This window comes from Salmo trutta, chromosome 28 (assembly GCF_901001165.1).
Source record: "Salmo trutta chromosome 28, fSalTru1.1, whole genome shotgun sequence".
NCBI classification, from domain to species: Eukaryota; Metazoa; Chordata; class Actinopteri; order Salmoniformes; family Salmonidae; genus Salmo; species Salmo trutta.
Window position 1 is genome coordinate 19182799 of NC_042984.1, and position 23075 is coordinate 19205873.

The following is a 23075-nucleotide window of genomic DNA, read 5'->3' on the forward strand; positions in this document are numbered from 1 at the left end:
CATCATATTTTACCAATCATATACATGAGCACTAAATGGTGAATAAATAGTACTTTATTTGTTTATTGTCAAAGAGTGCGCTCAATAAATCAATTGTTTACATTTTTGTTGATGGGGCATAAAACTGACTGATTCGGCGCCGCCAAATGTCACATCGATAGCTAAAATGCCGGCAACTGTAAATAAAAGCCCACCTGCAGAATATTTATGTTTATTAATGGTTTTGCCAGACCCGTCCAGGGATGTAGTAGAGGGTAAACGCCGTTTACGCACCTTTTTATTTGTGAAATAGCTTTTACTCGCTTTTTTATTTAGTTAATTATATTTTAACCGCGTATTATTGCCTCATTCATCTCTCTGTCCAACGGGAAACTTTGCCAACGAACTACCTTGGGCCAGACCTACAGTGTGACAAGTGGGTGAGAGGTCGCTGACAGTGGGATTTTTTTCAACATCCATCGACACCTGGGGTGTCAACAGACATCCCCCAAACAAAAACCCCCTCACTCTCGGAGAATGAGTGTACAACTGGTAAAAGTCGTTGATATTTCAGTCAGATGTCTAGCTAGCTATGTAGCTCAAGGGCTCTCTGGCTGTAAAGATGGACTACTATAAATTCTCATAACAAAATACATTTTCTTAACAGTGAGTAGTGAGACAGACAGTGGTGAGTCAGGCTGCAATGAAGGCAAAGGAGATACACAGCAAGAGGTATCACTGAAGCAAGTAGGGAGAGAGGTTAGTAGTACAGTGCTTCTCAAATTTGGGTTCTGGGACCCATGTGTGGGTGTGGTCCCTAAAATGTAAATAGTGTCCCCTGAGAGAATCTTTAATCTTAATAAAACACATTAACAACTTGTTTCCCTTCAAATGGGTAAAGAATACAACATTTTAGAATGAACTAAGGGCCTTTCACACTGTCAGAATTTCCTTTCATGTCATGATGTGTTGGGACAGCCTGTGTGAGCTAAAAGTTAGTGAAATATAAAGAGAATTGAAATATAAAGACAATCTATTATGTACTCGGAACAAAAATATAAACCCAACACCAAACACGATTACGACACACAGGTTGAAACTCTGAACCAATTATATTAATTTGGGAACAGGTCGAAAAGCATTAAACATTGATAGCAATTTAGCATGCTAGCTACTTTGTCCTATTTCGCTAGCTTGCTGTTGCTAGCTAATTTGTCCTGGCAGACACTCATTGGCGTGCGCGAGCAGTGTGGGTGCAATGATTGAATAACATGTGTGTGTACATTTATTTTGTAATGCTCGCGCATGCGACGCGAGCGGTGTGGTCAGAATGTATACTATTACAAAGCCATGGTCCTTGAAAATAAATATTAGTGCTTGAAAAGGTACTTGAAAGTCCTTGAATTTGACTTGCCACTGCCTGTTTGAACCCTGTAATGGGATATTTCATTAGAGCAAATGTACTTTTTATTTTCAAGAGGATCATTTGTTTACAAGTCTCCCAATATTAGATCCTAAGTTTTTCTATTGACAAAAGTAAAACAGTTGTACTCTCCTCTGTAAGCCATTTTGATCAGAAACCATGAGGTATTGAAATGACCATGGCTATACATATTAAAGATTGTGACTATTTGTTTGTTTTTCACATTCTTCATTGTATTTATCCTTGCTAGATTTGTCGAGCCCATTGACTTGGATGGGTACAAACAATGGTGTGTCAGTTCTACTGCCCTGTCCTCGACATCCTCCATGGGTGACAACATTGAACAGTTGAAGAAGTTCGACCACTTGACTATTGCAGATTCAAATTCTGATATTTGTGAAAGTACCACTGGTGGGACCTCAGCGAACACAGATGCAGCCCTTTCATTCAAGGAAGTGTTCCGGCTAGTCCAAGCAGGAGAGGAGGTCCCAGGCCTCTCAAAGCTGGACATAAAACCTAATAACCAAACTCCAACTCCCTCGCAGATGGAGAGGAGGCCAAAACCCTGGGAGAACTCTAAGACACACATGTGACTTGTACACATTACCTTTTCCCTCACTGTCCACCTTTGAAGAAAAGTTCATTTTGACCAGCTGTTAATATCCTCTAAACTTGCAATAAAAACACTTTTTTTTGCTTTTCACCATTTGATCAAATAAGATAAAAATTGTCATTGCATTGTTCCTATAGAACTTTCTCGATCTGATCTGTCTAAAACAACTACACCAAACATGTTAAATAGTTCCAGTTTGACTCCTTTTATTTCTGAGGATAGTGTATTCAGTGAGGGTGATATTAGCACCTTGGAGTTGCTGGTTGTGGAGGAGCAGCCATGTAGTGTGAGTGGGACCAGCGCTTAGTGTTCATCTTCTGCTTGGTGGCAGTGTCTGTGCCCTCGTGACCTGTGCTGATGGTCCTTCAGAAGCTCTGGGATGGGGGGGCTGGGTGATGGGGAGCAGAATGCTGTAGGGCATGGCCTTGTAAACTGTCAACTACAGAGAAACAAAGACACAAAATAAATAAACAGGCACATCCTTATCCCTTTTGATTTTGAACAACAGAGATGGTGACTAATACTCTCTAAAAAATGACAGAACACTACACATCTGAGGCTAGGAAACAGTCCCATAGAGTCAGTTGTAGGGTCTTTACTATATGTCGTCTTACCTGCTCTTGACTGCTGAAGGTTGGAGGTCAGAGGCACAGGACGGAAGGTGATGTCTCACTTTCTGTTTGTATGCTTGTCCTGAAATGCTGCTGGTCTGAGGGAAGGACAGTTAAGGCAACACTCAATCGTTAGGCAAAGTAACCACACAAGAAAATGTGAGTTGCAGTCAGTACTTTAATGTGATCTGTGTAGACTACTGGTAAGTGTGGTTGGAATGTGTCTGGTGGTAAAACTAAAGATATCTTGATAGTGACTCAAGTAAAAGTGAGTCAACCTGTAAAATACTACTTCAGTAAAAGTATTTGGTTTTAAATATACTTTAGTATCGAAAGGAAATGTAATTGTTAAAATATACCGTAATTTCCGGACTATAAGCCGCAACTTTTTTCCCACGCTTTGAACCTCGCGGCTTAATAACGCAACTAATATATGGATTTTTCCCGCTTTCAATTTTTTTTAATAAAAAAAAAACATTCTGTGACGTGCTCAGTTTTTTGGCGGCATGAAGCTTTCATTAGACCAATGAAATTGCCGAACGGGTTAAGGTCAAACAACTTTTTTGTTTAATGTTTAGATTAAATCGAGCGCGCTCAAACTTCCCATCATTCTGATTACGGTAGTCATTTTGTCACCCTCATCATGGCAAAGACACGGAGAAATGCATATGATGCAGCTTTCAAGTTGAAGGCGATTGATCTGGCTGTTGGAAAAGGAAATAGAGCTGCTGCACGGGAGCTTGGTCTTAATGAGTCGATGATAAGACGTTGGAAACAGCAGCGTGAGGAATTGACTCAGTGCAAAAAGACAACTAAAGCTTTCAGAGGGAAGAAAAGCAGATGGCCCGAACTAGAAAATGAGCTCGAAGACTGGGTCAACACACAGAGAGCAGACGGCCGAGGTGTTGTGGCTTATAGACATGTGCGGCTTATTTATGTTCAAAATAATATATATTTTTTAAATTCAGTGGGTGCGGCTTATATTCAGGTGCGCTCAATAGTCCGGAAATTACGGTACTTAGCCCGTGTGTGGTGTTCATATTTTTGTTATTCACCCAATGTTTGTGGGTCTGATGGACCCACAACATTATTGTTTAAAAAAAAATACAGCCATTACAATTTACATAAAAATACTTAATAATGAATACTTAGATGTTGACTTATATCAATTACAAGCAGTATAGACAGCATACATGGTTAATATTTGCCATTTACCTCTGCTAGATCACATGTCAATAAAAGCGCTATTTGTTTTATAAAATTAGATTTTTTGTTAACAAAAATGTATTATAATCAAGACATGGGTGGAATAATCATGTTTATCTTGAACACATATAAATGAAACAAGGTTTTTATCACTATTGATGTTTATTGCTTTGAACTGAACAAATTGGAAGGACAAATTTTACATACAGTATTTTATGGAAATTATAAATGAGCCCCATTGAAAACAAATCAAGGCCGGTCTACACACCACACGAGGGACAGAGTTTTACTGTGTGTGTGTTGCAAATGTATTTCTTGCACTTGATGCATGTGTACTGTGTCTTCCTGTCTTTCTTGGGCCCACACACATTGCAGCGCTTCTTGCTGCTACCGGCTGCAATCTAGAATGATGAAAACACTTAGTTCAGAAATTTTACTAACATCTCACGCACTCATTCACATATGTAGTTACAGTAGGCCAAGGTAGGAGAGTCAGACACGCACACATGAAACAACATCACTCACACTTACTTCCGGTATTGGAGTTGTTGGTTCCGTGGGTCGGGCGGATGGGGCATCCTCATCCTGAATCCTCCTCACAATGGCTGCAGAAGCTGGGGTCCTTGGGATATGTTGCCTCCTCTGGATTTGAGGTCTCACCAATGCCTTGCCCAGCTCCTCAAGAAAGAGCCGTCTCCTCTGGAGCTTCCCTCTGTTCCAATCTGGGTTCAACGCCATCCAGATGACAAACGTGTTGTACACGGAGATGTCCAAGATGTTGAAGAATATCACAAGTGGCCAGCGTAGGGTTCTTCTTTTGCAGCTGTAGCAAGTCACCAGCTTGTCTAAATTGTCCACCCCTCCTTTTGTGGCATTGTAATCCATTATGATTTCTGGTTTTTGATGTTCCTGGCCACAGATTCTCCCATCCCTGTGCAGCGTACTCATGAGTACCACATTTTTGCCTTTCTTTGGCACGTACGAAACTCGAGACAAGTCGGCCGTGAACACAAACTTAGAGGAATTGATAGGCCTGTTCCGTGTATTCAACAGCTGAGGTGGGAGCTCTGGCTTGTTTTTTCATGCGGTTCCTACCATCGTCAGCTTCCTCGAGGAGCTCCTGTCCCAGCTTGTGTGAAGTACAAAAGTTATTGCATGTGATGTGGCAACGGAGTCCCTGTGTCACGTCCAGGACAACCTGCATCCCTTGGTTCTTCTCAGGGGCTCCTCCATCTGGCTTCCCTGTATACACTTGCAAGTTCAACGCATATGATGAAGCAGCATCCCAGGCAGCCCAGATCTTGATTCCATATCTTGCCGGTTTAGATGGTATGTACTGCCTGAAGGGGCAGCGGCCCCTAAATGGCATAAGCTACTCATCAACAGTAACGTTGGGCCCAGGGTTGTAAAACGGGAAAGCAGTCCACCCACTTGTCCCACACTGACCTGATTGCAGCTAGCTTGTCTCTCTGCCGCCGAGTTGGTCTGGTGTCTCGGTTATCGAAGCGGATAATCCTGAAAATAATGTCGATGTTTTCCAGAGACATTGTTGCACGGAAAAGTTCTCTGCCAGTTTCTGCATCCCGCAGGGATTCTGTGGGATGTGGAAACAGCAGCAAGGATACGAACCTCAAAGTATGTATGTAAATGAGTTTGATCCAACTCCCCACTCTCTCCAAAAACACGCCTTCCCTCCAAATTAGTGCAGTCCAAAATGATTTTCTGGATGGTGTCTGGGATGAACAGTTCAAAAGAGGACTTTATGTCCTGCACATGAGTAACGCCATCCGCGTCGGCCCTGGTTGCGTCCTTATCACATTGGCAGCCATGCGGGGTGTCTCATTCCTTGGGCAAGAAGACCATTCAATTTCACAATTTTTTGACATCCATATTTCTCCTCCTGCTGGCTGCTGACGGGCAGGTCCTGGGGCTGGCTGAGGGTCAATATCATCCTCTTCTTCTAACTCACTGTCAGACTCCAAATTGACAGAAACATGATCCTCACTTTCGGAAAATTCTTAATCTTCCAAAGTGGAAGACGTTCCTTCCACACTAACTTCTCTCTCTGCAAAAATTATTTCTAAGGTCCTCTGAGCATAGATTATTTTTGCCATGCTGATTGATTATGGTAAGGAGCCACACATGCAAAGCTATTTATTTGTTGTGTCCCTCCCCCACTTTGCACCTGGCTGGGGTAGAGTGTGGGAAAATACTGAATTTTTTACAATGTATCGAAATAATGTTATAATATTGTGCAGGTTCCCACAATACATTGTGTAGTTTCACACACTACAAAGGGTAAAGAGTGCGAGAAAACCGGGAGACAGACAGGTATGTTGAAACAGCAGGCCCAGGGAGGAGGAAGACAGAGTGAAGGCACACAGCAAACATTTTTGTTTAATTTTTACTTGTTTTCACCTACACACACACTTTTCCACACTTTTATTACCCTCAGGTCCAGTGGACCACATATGTAATATAAATGTGTAGGTGGGTGCACAGTATGCACTCAATGAAAATGTGTTATTTTACATGTTCTTCACAGAAAATGAGCCAAGTCCAATGAGTCTCAGGTTGAAAAAATCATTAATTGTATCATTTTTCTTTTAGTAAACATTGACAGCCCGCTACAAGGAGTTGCTAGAGCGCGATGAGCCAAGTAAAGCCCCACCGGCCAAACCTTCCCCTAACCCAGACAACTGTGCGCCGTCCTATGGGACTCCCAGCCACGGCCGGTTGTGGCACAGCCTGGGAATGAACACAGTTCTGTAGTAATGCCTCTAGCACTGCAATGCAGTGCCTTAGACCGCTGCGCCACTCGGGAGGCCAGATTTTATTAATTTTTTTATTTACCGATAGTCAGAGGAACACTCCAGCACTCAGACATAATTTATAAACTAAGCATTTGTGTTTAGTGAGTCCACCAGATCAGAGGCAGTAGGGGTGATCAGGGATGTTCTCGTGAATTGGATCAATTTCCTGTCCTGTTAAGCACTCAAAATGTAACGAGTACTTTTGGGTGTCAGGGAAAATGTATGGCGTAAAAGTGACATTATTTTCTTCAGGAATGTTTGTGGAGTAAAAGTTAAAAAATATATAAATATTAAAGTAAAGTACAGATACACTATATATACAAAAAGTATGTCGACACCCTTTCAAATTAGTGGATTCGGCTATTTCAGCCACACCCGTTGCTGACAGGTGTATAAAATCGAGCACACAGCCATGCAATCTTCATAGACAAACATTGGCATTAGAATGGCCTTACTGAAGAGCTCAGTGACTTTCAATGTGGTATCGTCATAGGATGCCACCATTCGAACAAGTCAGTTCGTCATATTTCTGCCCTGCTAGAGCTGCCCCGGTCAACTGTAAGTGCTGTTATTGTGAAGTGGAAACTTCTAGGAGCAACAACGGCTCAGCTGTGGTAGGCCACACAAGCTCACAGAATGGAACTGCCGAGTGATGAAGCACGTAACGTGTAAAAATCGTCTGTCCTTATTACAACACTCACTATCGAGATTCAAACTGCCTCTGGAAGCAACGTCAGCACAATAACTGTTTGTCGGGAGCTTCATGAAATGGGTTTCCATGGCCGAACAGCCGCACACAAGCCTAAGGTCACCATGCACAATGCCAAGCATCGGCTAGAGTGGTGTAAAACTCGCTGCCATTGGACTCTGGAGCAGTGGAAACGCGTTCTCTGGAGTGATGAATTGTGCTTCAGCATCTGGCAGTCCGACGGGCGAATCTGTGTTTGACAGATGCCAGGAGAACGTTACCTGTCTGAATGCATAGTGCCAACTGTAAAGTTTGTTGGAGGAGGAATAATGGCCTGGGGCTGTTTTTCATGGTTCTGGGTAGGCAATTTAGTTCCAGTGAAGGGAAATCTTAACACTACATCATACAATGACATTCCAAACGATTCTGTGCTTCCAACTTTGTGGCAACAGTTTGGGGAAGGCCCTTACCTTTTTCAGAATGACAATGCCCTACGCACAAAGCGAGGTCCTTACGGAAATGGTTTGTTGTGATCGGTGTGGAAGAACTTGACTGGCCTGCACAAAGCCCTGACCTCAACACCACCGAACACCTTTTGGATGAAGCGAAACGCCGACTGCGAGCCAGGCCTAATCGCCCAACATCAGTGCCCGACCTCACTAATGCTCTTGTGGCTGAATGGAATCAAGTCCCCGCACCAATGTTCCAACATCTAATGGAAAGCCTTCACAGAAGAGTGGAGGTTGTTATAGCAGCAAAGGGTGGACCAACGCCATATTAATGTCCATCATTTTGGAATGAGATGTTCGACAAGCAGGTGTCCACACACTGTTGGTCATGTAGTGTACACAAAACAACTACTTAAGTAGTGGTTTAAAGTATTTTTACTTAAGTAATTTACACCACTGGCATCTGTAACTCACCTGCTTTCCCTTCTCCTGCCCGAGGATGTGCAGTCATGCCCTCCAGGATGCGTTTGGCACAGGTAAGAACAAAGAAGGATATCAACGAGATGCATCACCGGTCAAACATCAGACACAGTAACAGTGCATGAATAGCATTTTGTTTGTGTGTATAAAGTCCCTTTCTCTCTGTCATCAGCCATATAGTGCAATCGAAAAGTATTCAGAACCCTTTACTTTTTTCACATTTTGTTACATTACAGCCTAATTCTAAAATTGATTAAATTATTTTTTCTCATCAATCTACACACAATAGCCCATAATGACGAAGCAAAAACAGGTTGTTAGAAATGTTTGCAAATTGAATAAAAACCAAAAACAGAAATACCTTACTTACATAAGTATTCAGACCCTTTGCTATGAGATTCGAAATTGAGCTCAGGTGCATCCTGTTTCCATTGATCATCCTTGAGACCCCTTAACTTTTCAAAAAATGTTGTTACGTTACAGCCTTATTCTAAAATGGATTAAATAAAACAATTTCCTCAGCAATCTACACACAATACCCCATAGTGACAAAGCAAAAACAGGTTTAAATGTTTTTTGCAAATTTATTAAAAACAAAAAACAGAAATACCTTACTTACATAAGTATTCAGACCTTACATAAGTATTCAGACCCTGCTATGAGACTCGAAAATGAGCTCAGGTGTCTCCTGTTTCCATTGATCATCCTTGAGATGTTTCTACAACTTGATGGGAGTCCACCTGTGGTAAATTCAATTGATTGGACATGATTTGGAAAGGCACACACCTGTCTATATAAGGTCCCACAGTTGACAGTGCATGTCAGAGCAAAAACCAAGCCATGAGGTCAAAGGAATTGTCCGTAGAATTCCGAGACAGGATTGTGTTGAGGCACAGATCTGGGAAAGGGTACCAAAAAAACCCTGCAGCATTGAAGGAAACACAAAAACACAGTGGCCTCCATCATTCTTAAATGGAAGACGTTGGAACCACCAAGACTCTTCCTAGAGCTGGCTGCCCAGCCAAACTAAACTAAGCAATCGGAGGAGAGGGGCCTTGGTCAGGAAGGTAACCAAGAACGTAATGGTCACTCTGACAGAGCTCCAAAGTTCCTCTGTGAAGATGGGATAACCTGACAGCCCGTTTGTAGTTTGCCAAAAGGCACCTAAAGGACTCTCAGACCAAAAGAAACATGATTCTCTGGTCTGATGAAACCAAGATTGAACTCTTTGGCCTGAATGCCAAGTGTCACGTCCGGAGGAAACCTGGCACCATCCCTATGTTGTAGCATGGTGGTGGCAGCATCATGTTGTATGATGCTTTGCAGTGGCAGGGACTGGGAGACTAGGTAGGATCGAGGCAAAGATGAACGGAGCAAAGTACAGAGAGATCCTTGATGAAAACCTGCTCCAGAGCGCTCAGGACCTCAGACTGGGGTGAAGGTTCACCTTCCAACAGGACAACAACCCTAAGCACACTGCCAAGACAATGCAGGAGTGCAATGGAGGAACAAGTCCCTGAATGTCCTTGAGTGGCCCAGCCAAAGCCCGGACTTGAATCCGATCGAACATCTCTGGAAAGACCTGAAAATAGCTGTGCAGCAACGCTCCCCATCCAACCTGACAGAGCTTGAGAGGATCTGCAGAGAAGAATGGGAGAAACTCCCCAAATACAGGTGTGCCAAGCTTGTAGCGTCATACCCAAGAAGACTCGAGGCTGTAATCGCTGCCAAAGGTGTTTCAACAAAGTGCTGAGTAAAGAGTCTGAATATTTACGTTTTTTATTTTTAATACATTTGCAGAAATGTCAACAAACCTGTTTTTGCTTTGTCATTATGGGGTTTTGTGTGTAGATTGATGAGGGGGGAAAAACATATTTCATCAATTTTAGAATAAGGCTCTAACAAAACAATGTGGAAAAAGTCAAGGGGTCTGAATACTTTTTGAATGCACTGTATAACGCAAAAAGTTACGAGTTCGAATTTCATCAGGGGCAACTTTTAGCATTTTAGCTAATTAGCCAATTTCCAACTACTTACTAGTTTTTAGCTACCTTCAATCAATCAAATTTATTTATAAAGCCCTTCTTACAATGCTGATGTCACAGAGTGCTGTACAGAAACCCAGCCTAAAACCTCAAACAGCAAGCAATGCAGGTGTAGAAGCACAGTGGCTAGGAAAACCCCCCTAGAAAAGCCAGAACCTAGGAAGAAAACAAGAGAGGAACCAGGCTATGAGGGGTGGCCAGTCCTCTTCTGGCTGTGCCATGTGGAGATTATGACAGAACATGGCCAAGATGTTCAAATGTTCATAGATGACCAGCAGGGTCAAATAATAATAATCACAGTGGTTGTCGAGGGTGCAACAGGTCAGCACCTCAGGAGTAAATGTCAGTTGGCTTTTCATAGACGATCATTCAGAGTATCTCTACCGCTCCTGCTGTCTCTAGAGAGTTGAAAACAGTATGTCTGGGACAGGTAGCACGTCCGGTGAACAGGTCAGGGTTCCATAGCCACAGGCAGAACAGTTGAAACTGGAGCAGCAGCACGGCCAGGTGGACTGGGGACAGCAAGGAGTCATCAGGCCAGGTAGTCCTGAGGCATGGTCCTAGGGCTCAGGTCCTCCGAGAGAGAGAGAGAGGGAGAAAGAAAGAAAGAAAGAGAAAGAGAGAAAGAAAGAAAGAAAGAAAGAGAGAGAATTAGAGAGAGCATACTTAAATTCACACAGGACACCAGATAAGACAGGAGAAATACTCCAGATATAACAGACTGACCCTAGCCCCCTGACACAAACTACTGCAGCATAAATACTGGAGGCTGAGACAGGAGGGGTCGGGAGACACTGTGGCCTCGTCTGACGATACCCCCAGACAGGGCCAAACAGACAGGATATAACACCAGCCACTTTGCCAAAGCACAGCCCCCACACCACTAGAGGGATATCTTCAACCACCGACTTACCATCCTGAGACAAGGCCGAGTATAGCCCACAAAGATCTCCGCCACGGCACAACCCAAGGGGGGTGCCAACCCGGACAGGAAGATCACGTCAGTGACTCAACCCACTCAAGTGATGCACCTCTCCTAGGGACGGCATGGAAGAGCACCAGTAAGCCAGTGTCTCAGCCCCTGTAATAGGGTTAGGCAGAGACAGAAAGGGCGATTCATTGCTCCAGTGCCTTTCCGTTCACCTTCACACTCCTGGGCCAGACTACACTTTGAAACTACTTAGCATGTTAGTTAACCTTTCCCCTAACTATAACCGTAACACTTTTAGCTAACCCTCCCCATAACCCTAAACTTAATCCCTTAACCTAACCCCTAATCCTAACCCCAACCCCTAGCCTAGCTAAAGTTAGCCAGCGAGCTAATGTTAGCCAATTAGCTACCTAGCTAAAATTTGAAATTCGTAACTTATAGTACATTGTGCAAATTCGTTAAATATAATTTGAATTGTAATTTGTAACATATCATACGTGATGGACATCCACAAATTAATACATACCATACAAAACATAACATTCACTATATGACCAAAAGTATGCGGACACCTGCTCGTCGAACATCTCATACCAAAATCATGGGCATTAATATGGAGTTGGTTCCACCTTCGCTGCTATAACAGCCTCCACTCTTCTGGGAAGGCTTTCCACTAGATGTTGGCACATTGCTGCGGGGACTTGCTTCCATTCAGCAACAAAAGGCTGTCATTGTAAATATGAATTTGTTCTTAACGGACTTGCCTGGTTAAATATAAAAATAACATTTAGTGAGGTCGGGCACTGATGTTGGGTGATTAGGCCTGGCTCGCAGTCAGCGTTCCAATTCATCCGAAAGGTGTTTGATGGGGTTGAGGTCAGGGCTCTGTGCAAGCTAGTCACGTTCTTCCACACCGATCTCAACAAACTATTTCTGAAACAGGAAAGGGCCTTCCCCAAACTGTTGCCACAAAACTGTTGCCACATTGTATGCTGTAGTGTTAAGATTTCCCTTCACTGGAACTAAGGGGCCTAGCCCGAACAATGAAAAACAGCCCAAAGACCATTCTTCCTCCTCCACCAAACTTTACAGTTGGCACTATGCATTGGGGCAGGTAGCATTCTCCTGGCATCCGCAAAACCCAGATTCGTCCGTTGGACTGCCAGATGGTGAAGCATGATTCATCACTCCAGAGAACACGTTTCCACTGTTGCAGAGTCCAATGGCGGCGAGCTTTACACCACTCCAACCGACGCTTGGCATAGCACATGGTGCTCTTTGGCTTGTGAGCTGCTGCTCCGCCATGGAAACCCATTTCATGAAGCTCCTAATGAACAGTTATTGTGCTGACATTGCTTCTAGAAGCAGTTTGGAACTCGATAGTGAGTGTCGCAACCGAGGACAGACAATTTTCACGCACTTCTGCACTCGGCGGTCCCGTTCTGTAAGCTTGTGTGGCCTATGACTTCGCGGTTGAGCCGTTGTTGCTCCTTGATGTTTCCACTTCACAATAACAGCACTTACAGTTGACCGGGGCAGTTCTAGCAGGGCAGAAATTTGACGAACTGACTTGTTAGAATGGTGGCATCCTTTGACGGTGCCACGTTGAAAGTCACTGAGCTCTTCAGTAAGGCCATTCTACTGCCAATGTTTGTTTATGGAGATTGCATGGCTGTGTGCTCAATTTTATACACCTGTCAGCAACGGGTGTGGCTGAAGTAGCCGAATCCACTAATTTGAAGGGGTGTCGACATACTTTTTGTATATATAGTGCAGGGGTCATCAACTGGATGGTCGGGGGAGTGGAACATAGTTACAAATGATTTGTAGACTGCAAATTGCCCACAAGAAACCCAAACAGATACAATATTTGACTAAAGCATAATCATTTCAAACCTGGCTTACATTTGGATTTGATCAGGTGTCTTTCTATTATGCGTGGAAATACTTGGGAACAGATTTCCCAAATTAAAAACCCTTGGAGCTGATTTCCTGGTGTTTTTACATGTTTTTTTTATGTCCAACAATGAAAAAGCAATATATATATATACACATATTAAACCAGCTAAATAAAACCAGCTGCAGGCCAAAATCGGGGAACCCTGATATAGTGTATCATACTAAGTGTCTCAGATTTGCAGTATGTACAGAATAATACGAAATGCTCTGAGACCAGGTTGGTTCCAAAGGCCCAGACCATAATGACTGACCATAGCCACACCAAATGTTTTGAAACGTTGTCTCCTGCTGAACGCGCCTGAGAATGGCAGCGTGGAGGAGAAGAGTCAGGATGTTATCAGATGAACAGTGATGAAACATCGGCTGTTGGGGTTCCGAAATACAAAACTATGTTGAAAGGATATAAAACATATTTCATGAACCAAAACAATATTATTAAAATATTAATGTGCATTTTGTTATAGAGCGTGTGATCGGCATCTTGAAGGGGAGGTTCCATATTCTTGATGGGCTACTTCCTTTTCAGTTTGTGAAAATAGGGAGGTGTTTTCAACTTTGATAAATATGTCAGCAAGTGTGGTATTCAACAATAACATGTTGGGGGATGGGTAGTGTCCAGACTAATTCAAGAGCTCAAATTAAAGTAAAATCTTAACATGAAAATCAAAGCAGTATACCTGGTCAACCTAGCCAATTAAGCTAAATCATCTGTTATTGTTAGCTCATTAGACACATTCCTTAGTGTTGATATGATTGACTTAATACATGTCCCAGCATCTACCTTACTGAACTGCTCTCCACCCTGTACTGTCTGTGTGAAAAGGCAATGCAACAATGCTCTCCCTCAACGTGAGCAAGACAAAGGAGATGATCGTTGTCTACAAGAAAAGGAGGGCCAAACAAGCCCCATTCACATCGTAATGTGTCTAATGAGCTAACAATAACAGATGATTTAGCTTAATTGGCTAGGTTGACCAGGTATGCTGCTTTGATTTTCATGTTAACATTTTACTTTAATTTGAGCACTTAAATTAGTCTGTAGTGGAGGGGGTCAAGAGTTTCAAGTTCCTTGGTGTCCACATCACCAACAAACTGTCATGGTCCAAACACACCAAGAAGGTCGTGAAGAGGGCACGACAAAGCCTTTTCCACCCTCAGACTGAAAAGATTTGGCATAGGTCCCCAGATCCTCAAAAAGTTACACAGCTGCACCATCGAGAGCATCCTGACCAGTTGCATCACCACCTGGTATGGCAACTGCTCGGCATCCGACCGTAAAGTCCTACAGAGGGTAGTGCATACGGCCCAGTACATCACTGGAGCCAAGCTTCCTGCCATCCAGGACCTGTATACTAGGCAGAGGAAGGAAGGCCCAAAAAATTGTCAAAGACTCCAGTCACCCAAGTCATAGACTGTTCTCTCTGCCACCGCCCGACAAGCGGTACTGGAGCGCCAAGTCTAGGTCCAAAAGGCTCCTTAACAGCTTCTACCCCCAAGCAATAAGACTGCTGAACAATGAATCAAATAGCCACCTGGACTATTTACATTGACCCCCCCACCCTTCACCCCTACCTACTGTACATGTACAAATTACCTCGACTAATATGTACCCCCGCACATTGACTAGGTACTGTGTACAGGTGAAGTCGGAAGTTTACATACACTTAGGTTGGAGTACTCCACACATTTCTTGTTAACAAACTATAGTTTTGGCAAGTCGGTTAGGACATCTACTTTGTGCATGACACAAGTAACAGCTTGAACAATTCCAGAAAATGATGTCATGGCTTAAGAAGCTTCTGATAGGCTAATTGTCATAATTTGAGTCAATTGGAGGTGTACCTGTGGATGTATTTCAAGGCCTACCTTCAAATTCAGTGCCTCTTTGCTTGACATCATGGGAAAATCAAAGGAAATCAGCCAAGACCTCAGAAAAATAATTGTAGACCTCCACAAGGAGGAAAGGCCGCTCAGCAAGGAAGAAGGAACTGCTCCAAAACCGCCATAAAAAAGCCAGACTACGGTTTGCAACTGCACATGGGGACAAAGATGGTACTTTTTGGAGAAATGTCCTCTGGTCTGATGAAACAAAAATAGAACTGTTTGGCCATAATGACCATCGTTACGTTTGGAGGAAAAAGGGGGAGGCTTGCAAGCCGAAGAACACCATCCCAACCGTGAAGCATGGGGGTGGCAGTATCATGTTGTGGGGGTGCTTTGCTGCAGGAGGGATTGGTGCACTTCACAAAATAGATGGCATCATGAGGTAGGAAAATTATGTGGATATATTGAAGCAACATCTCAAGACATCAGTCAGGAAGTTAAGGCTTGGTCGCAAATTGGTCTTCCAAATGGACAATGACCCCAAGCATACTTCCAAAGTTGTGGCAAAATGGCTTAAGGACAACAAAGTCAAGGTATTGGAGTGGCCATCACCAAGCCCTGACCTCAATCCTTTTGAAAATTTGCAGGCAGAACTGAAAAAGCGTGTGCGAGCAAGGATGCCTACAAACCTGACTCAGTTACACCAGCTCTATCAGGAGGAATGGGCCAAAATTCACTCAACTTATTGTGGGAAGCTTGTGGAAGGCTACCCAAAACGTTTGACCCAAGTTAAACAATTTAAAGGCAATGCTACCAAATACTTATTGAGTGTATGTAAACTTCTGAGCCACTAGGAATGTGATGAAAGAAAAAAGCTGAAATAAATAATTCTCTCTACTATTATTCTGATATTTCACATTCTTAAAATAAAGTGGTGATCCTAACTGACCTAAGACAGGGACAGTTTACTAGGATTAAATGTCAGGAATTGTGGAAAACTGAGTTTAAAATGTATTTGGCTAAGGTGTATGTAAACTTCAGACTTCAACTGTATATAACCTCGTTATTGTTATTTTATTGTGTTACTTTTTATTTTATTTATTATTTTATAAATATTTTCTTAACTCTTTCTTGAACTGCATTGTTAGTTAAGGGCATGTAAGTAAGCATTTTACGGTAAGGTCTACACCTGTTGTATTAGGCGCATGTGATAAATAAAATTTGATTTGATTTTTGTAAATTCAGCCTCTATCTCCTGAGAATGCAAAACATGAATTGTGACATCATTTATTATGTTATTTGTCATGTGATTTAGACAAAACAATGAATTTCAATAAAAACGTAATCACGTTTTACCTTAGTTATACATTTTCTATTTATACAGAATAGTCTTTTAATTAACCACAATGTGTTTTACCTGAACCTCCTTGTCCATCTCTTGTGCTGAAGTTCCAACAAGCCGAGGGTAAATGTGCCTTGCACAGAATCTGCTGATGGTGTCCACTGCCTTAATGATAAAATCCTCATATCGTGGGACACGTAAAATGAAACTTTGCTGGGGAGTCCAGGTGATAAAATCAGCATGACAGACAAACATCTGCAGCTGCACCTGTGAAAACAAATGGGGAAAAGTAGCATGCACCTCAGCACCATGACAGCCTAACAGTATAGGCTCTATCATTGGGCTGACCTTCAGGCTGGTGTAATTCCACTTAATTTTATATGATGCTTTCACACTGACGTATAATGGTAATAAGATTAAAATTGTACAGTGACCATACCTGACTGTAGAAGGAGGAAAATAAAGTATTGAGATGTCCCCTGTTGTCTTCTGTCCACTGGTCAGTTGAGTGGTCATTTGCCCATTTAAAGGGATACTTTGACTCAAGCACTCCTTTGTCACAGCACTCACATGATATGTATCCATCACAAGAAACGTCTATATATGGCATGTCTTTAAAATTCTAAAGCCTGCCTTTTCCGCTTTCAAGTTAAAGTGCATCTTGTATACCTGGTCTGATACTAGCTTTGTAGAGGTTTGTGATATGGCAGTGCTCAGACCTAATGCTTATTTGTATGTCCACCTCATGGTCCTTGCCCCATAGAATGCATTGCGTTTTGAGTTGGTTGTCAACTGATCGACTTTTGCAGAGGTCTTTAACAAGTGCTTGGGATGGTTCTTCCGGGGTGATGTGTGAATAACCATGTGTGCAGAGGAGCCTGTGATCTGTCCTGCTCTATGTTGGTCCCAAGCCTTACAGGCAGCCTGATCTTTTGTTTCTTCCTCCACCTGAGAAACTTGCTCATCTGTAAAACCTTGTAGACTATTGTCATGATGTTGCCCTGTCTGTGAGGTTTAGGACCCCCATAAATACCTTTCCCCCTTTTCTCTCTCTACTCTACAGAATGGACTCTTGGAAAGCCCTTTGTTAACATAGAGAGACTATGGTAACAACAAAAGCTTGGGAATGGAACAATATTTCGGTAATCCAACCAGTTTAAGGTATCCGTTGGTACTTAAAGAATATGATGTCAGATCAGTTGTCGTCTGAGACATTATTACTGATGATAGGATGACATAAACTGTATCTTGGAAAGTCTACACATTCTAGTTCACATGGAATTGTCGTGCAATTTAAATGTTTAAATATGAAACTATTTGTGAAAATATAAAATGTAATTTTAGTTTTAAAATGGGAGAATTGTTTTCATAAGTAAAATATGCTCACTCAGTGGCCACGCCCACGTGAATTGGCATTGGTTGGAAATTATGAACCAACCTCTTTTCTACATTTCTATAAGAGCCCCCGTGAACCAATTCACAGCGGACTAAACCAACCGCAGCGTGAGCTCTGGTTGCGAATGGTTGAACGACTACAACCTAATAAAATTATCATTGTGTTCCCGATGATATGAGGACTGATGTCCATACGCTTAAAAGGGTGAATTTCAACGTGGAGTTGACGATCGCCACGCTGGAAGGATCAATTTCAACTATACCAGCCAGAATATAGCATGAGATTATAACTTGGCAACTTGGCATAAACTTTCACTAAAGAAGTGATACATCCTAGACATCGAGTTATCAGCAGCAGCTGTAAACGTGTGTGGCCTAGGAAAGGACGGACAATCTCTTCAGAACGACAGGGTACTACAACGTATCTGTTCTACCACACGACGACAGGGTACTACAACGCATCCGTTCTACCACACGACGACAGACTACAACGTATCCGCCCAGAAATATTCCTCAAAAGACAAGGGAGATCTCTGCTGGGCAACCCAGCCTTCCATCTTCGACCAATCTATCGAAGCGCTGCTCAGAGTAAATATATTTCTTGCATTTTCCTTTTCCGAATGGGCGGTTATTTAGAATGCATAAAATTCTGTATTTACGATAGCATAGCTTCATAAGGTCTGATAGAGACCCAATCCTTTTGTTCCTCAGTCTTCCCGCTCTTTCATTCAAACCCAACACCCTTTCTTTGTGTAACCAGCCGTCCTATCAGTTTCGTCTGCTAGAGACGTTTTCTTTTATGACATAATTATTAATCAATGTATGATCCATCCTGTGTATATGTAATTCTGTGTGACTATTTAGGTATTTAGTAAATAAATAATTAAACCAAAAGCATTTCTGATTTCTGATTCAACTTGTTAGCCAGGGTTCGTGAAGATAACCAATAATTTTACGACGTTCAGATGAGACTGAATAAGGTGACGATTAATAATTGACTGCTATTGATATAAAAGATTACCAGGTCTTTAAGAGTTTATTCGGAAGACAACAGCTCTATAAACATTCTTCCGTGGTGCCCCGACTTCCTAGTTAATTACATTTACATGATTAGTTTAATCAGGTAATATTAATTACAGAGAATTGATTTGATAAAATAGCATGTCATATCATTTAATCCATAGTAAAGACATGACAGTATTGAACCAGTGTTTGGTTGTGAAAACATCAGCATGGTCCTTGAATGGTCCCTTATCACTGAGAGCATCTGGAGCAGCTTCTTTTCCTGTGAAGTTAAAGCTTTGGGGATGGGTCTCCTTTCCCTACCTCTTCTGTAGTGGTTAATTTCTTTACTATCAAATGAGGAGAGACAAACTTATCACACAAGTCAGAGTTATACTTAAACTAAATCTTTAACCACTTATTAATAAGGGAGCAGGTCAATACAACGCGCACATATAAAGTGAATAGATTGAGCGCTCTACGATAATGATGGCTGGTCATGGCTGGTCGAAGATTCATGCTCAGAAAGGTATTTTATAGCCAAGCTACACCCCTTTCAACCTACATGACGAACAGCAGATATATAGAATGGGTCACAAGGTTAAGATCTGTATGAAAGATACCTATAATACATAGCAGACAGTATCTGCTGTGTCAACAGTTTTCATTGTGTAGAGACCAGTGTCTGGCCCTCCGACTCCAAACTGGAAGCATCTCTTCCTGGTACGGTATAGAACAGAAACATTAACTCATGCTCTGGAATGCTCTTTAGGTTTTATCACCCAAAAGACATTGTACATCTCCTTTCAGTGTTATCTCCCAGAGGCCCATCCTCAGTAGAACACACACACACAATAGTTAAGAGAATACTCTATTCTGTTGCATAAAACAACCATTTGATGCAATAAAAGTATTATAACAGTCTTGAAATCTTCCACCATACTTCCTAGTTAATTTTTTTATTTTTCACTGTATAATTCAATATCTTTAATCATCGTTGGTTCTACTGTTTAGGTGGATTCCAGGCATAGGCGATGCTAGTACATGCCACGCTTGTGTAACCCAGGCAGACAGAGGCTTCCAACTTGAACAGGACAGCAGCAACATTTGAACAGCTTTCACCTAGTCTAAAGAATAAATGAAGGCAGTCAGTTATGGTACCAATTCCATTTCATTTCCAAATTGTTATATTATGGTTGTAAGTGATAAAATCAAGTAGTTACTACTTCAGTAAGGATATACACTTTATTCAGTGACTTTAGGTTTGAAACTTTTTGATCTGATCGACAGTTCCAAAAAATTTATGAAGTGCAATTGCTAAATAATTCCAATAGATGGCAACATAAGACCACGAATGACATTTCGGAAGATGAGTTTTCTCCCTAGATACACCACGCCTCTTCATCAGCAGCCAGCTTGCGGTCACAGGAAATCGCCTGTGCATGCTTTTTTCTGTCCCTTTCCACACTGCTAACGCAATATGAATGACTGAAAAAGTTACAGATTACTGTGACTGGTCCTATCTGGTCGGACCGCCAGCAGGTCCCATCTGGCCGGCAGACCCTATCCGGACCTACCTACATGGCCGGCCGGACTAATCTTTGGAATTAATAAGAATAATACACTTGGTTTCTCAGATGCCTCTCCAATGTCTTTATGGTCTGCTATGAAATAATAACTTTTAATTGCTAAATACTTCCAATAGATGGCATACATAAGACCACAAAGCATCAGTTATAGGCTACAAGCAGCAATATGATTGACATAAAATAGCATGCAACCAAAGACTATATGCCCCATGATTTTCTAAAAATGATTACTCATTACTTTACAGTATATACACTACAGTTCAAAAGTTTGGGGTCACTTAGAAATGTTCTTGTTTTCCATGAAAACATGAGTTGCAAAATGAATAGAAATATAGTCAAGACTTTGAAAAAATTATGATTTCTAATTTAAATAATAATTCTTCTTTCGTCCAATAACTTTTCTTTCGTCCAAGAATCCTCCATTTGCAGCAATTACAGCCTTGCAGACCTTTGGCATTCTAGTTGTCAATTTGTTGAGGTAATCTGAAGAGGTTTCACCCCATGCTTCCTGAAGCACCTCCCACAAGTTGGATTGGCTTGATGGGCACTTCTTACGTACCATACGGTCAAGCTGCTCCCACAACAGCTCAATAGGGTTGTGATCCGGTGACTGTGCTGGCCACTCCATTATAGACAGAATACCAGCTGCCTGCTTCTTCCCTAAGTAGTTATTGCATAGTTTGGAGCTGTGCTTTGGGTCATTGTCCTGTTGTAGGAGGAAATTGGCTCCAATTAAGCGCCGTCCACAGGGTATGGCATGGCGTTGCAAAATGGAGTGATAGCCTTCCATCTTCAAGATTCTTTTTACCCTGTACAAATCTCACACTTTACCACCACCAAAGCACCCCCAAACCATCACATTGCCTCTACCATGCTTGACAGATGGCGTCAAGCACTCCTCAAGCATCTTTTCATTTTATCTGCGTCTCACGAATGTTCTTCTTTTTGATCCGAACACCTAAAACTTAGATTTGTCTGTCCATAACACTTTTTTTCCAATCTTCCTCTGTCTAGTGTCTGTGTTCTTTTGCCCACCTTAATCTTTTATTGGCCAGTCTGAGATATGGCTTTTTCTTTGCAACTCTGCCTAGAAGGCATCCCGGAGTCGCCTCTTCACTGTTGACGTTGAGACTGGTGTTTTGTGAGTACTATTTAATGAAGCTGCCAGTTGAGGACTTGTGAGCAGTCTGTTTCTCAAAGTAGACACTCTAATGTACTTGTTCTCTTGCTCAGTTGTGCACCGGGGCCTCCCACTCCTCTTTCTATTCTGGTTAGAGCCAGTTTGCTCTGTTCTGTGAAGGGAGTAGTACACAGCGTTGCACGAGATCTTCAGTTTCTTGGCAATTTCTCACATGGAATAGCCTTAATTTCTCAGAACAAGAATATACTGACGAGTTTCAGAAGAAAGTACTTTGCTTCTGGCCATTTCGAGCCTGTAATCGAACCCACAAATGCTGATGCTCCAGATACGCAACTATTCTAAAGGCCAGTTTTATCGCTTCTTTAATCAACACAAGTTTTCAACTGTGCTAACATAATTGCAAAAGGGTTTTCTAATGATCAATTAGCCTTTTAAAATTATAAACTTGGATTAGCTAACACAGCGTGCCATTGGAACACAGGAGTGATGGTTGCTGATAATGGGCCTCTGTACGCCTATGTAGATATTCCATTAAAAAAATAGTCAGTTTCCACCTACAATAGTCATTTACAACATTAACAATGTCTACACTGTATTTCTGATCAATTTGATGTTATTTTAGTGGACAAAAAAAAGTAGCTTTTCTTTAAAAAAAAAGGACATTTTTAAGTGACCCCAAACTTTTGAACGGTATATAAACAAATCAAAATATATTTTTATTTGAGATTCTTCAAATAGCCACCCTTTGCCTTGATGACAACTTTGCACACTCTAGGCATTCTCTCAACCAGCTTCATCTGGAATGCTTTTCCAATAGTCTTTAAGGAGTTCCCCACATATGCTGAGCACTTGTTGGCTGCTTTTCCTTCACTTTACGGTCCGACTCATCCCAAACCATCACAATTTGGTTGAGGTCGGGGGATCGTGGAGGCCAGGTCATCTGATGCAGCACTCCATCACTCTCCTTCTTGGTCAAATAGCCCTTACACAGACTGGAGGTGTGTTGGGTCATTGTCCTGTTGAAAAACAAACGATAGTCCCACTAAGCCCAAACCAGATGGGATGGCATATCGCTGCAGAATGCTGTGGTAGCCATGCAGGTTAAGTGTGCCTTGAATTCTAAATAAATCACAGACAATGTCACCAGCAAAGCACCCCCACACCATAGCACCTCCTCCTTCATGCTTTACGGTGGGAAATACACAAGCGGAGATCATCCGTTCACCCATACCGCATCTCACGAAGACACAGCGGTTGGAACCGAACATCTCCAATTTGGACTCCAGACCAAAGGACAAATTTCCACTGGTCTAATGTCCATTGATCGTATTTCTTGGTCCAAGCAAGTCTCTACTTCTTATTGGTGTCCTTTAGTAGTGGTTTCTTTGCAGCAATTCGACCATGATGGCCTGATTCACACAGTCTCCACTGAACAGTTGATATTGAGATGTGTCTGTTACTTGAACTCTGTGAAGCATTTATTTGGGCTGCAATTTTTGAGGCTGGTAACTAATGAACGTATCCTCTCCTCATGAGAGCCAGTTTCATCATAGCGCTTGATGTTTTTTGCGACTGCACTTTCAAT

General features: G+C 42.1%; 1 long non-coding RNA gene across 1 annotated transcript; it reads left to right on the forward strand.

The window, feature by feature from the left end:
• Nucleotides 1-1672, forward strand: LOC115165705 (uncharacterized). The gene is made up of 3 exons (XR_003870227.1): nt 1-531; nt 647-738; nt 1653-1672. It is a non-coding gene; the product is annotated as an uncharacterized LOC115165705 (long non-coding RNA).
• The last annotated feature ends 21403 nt before the right edge of the window (nt 1673-23075 follow it).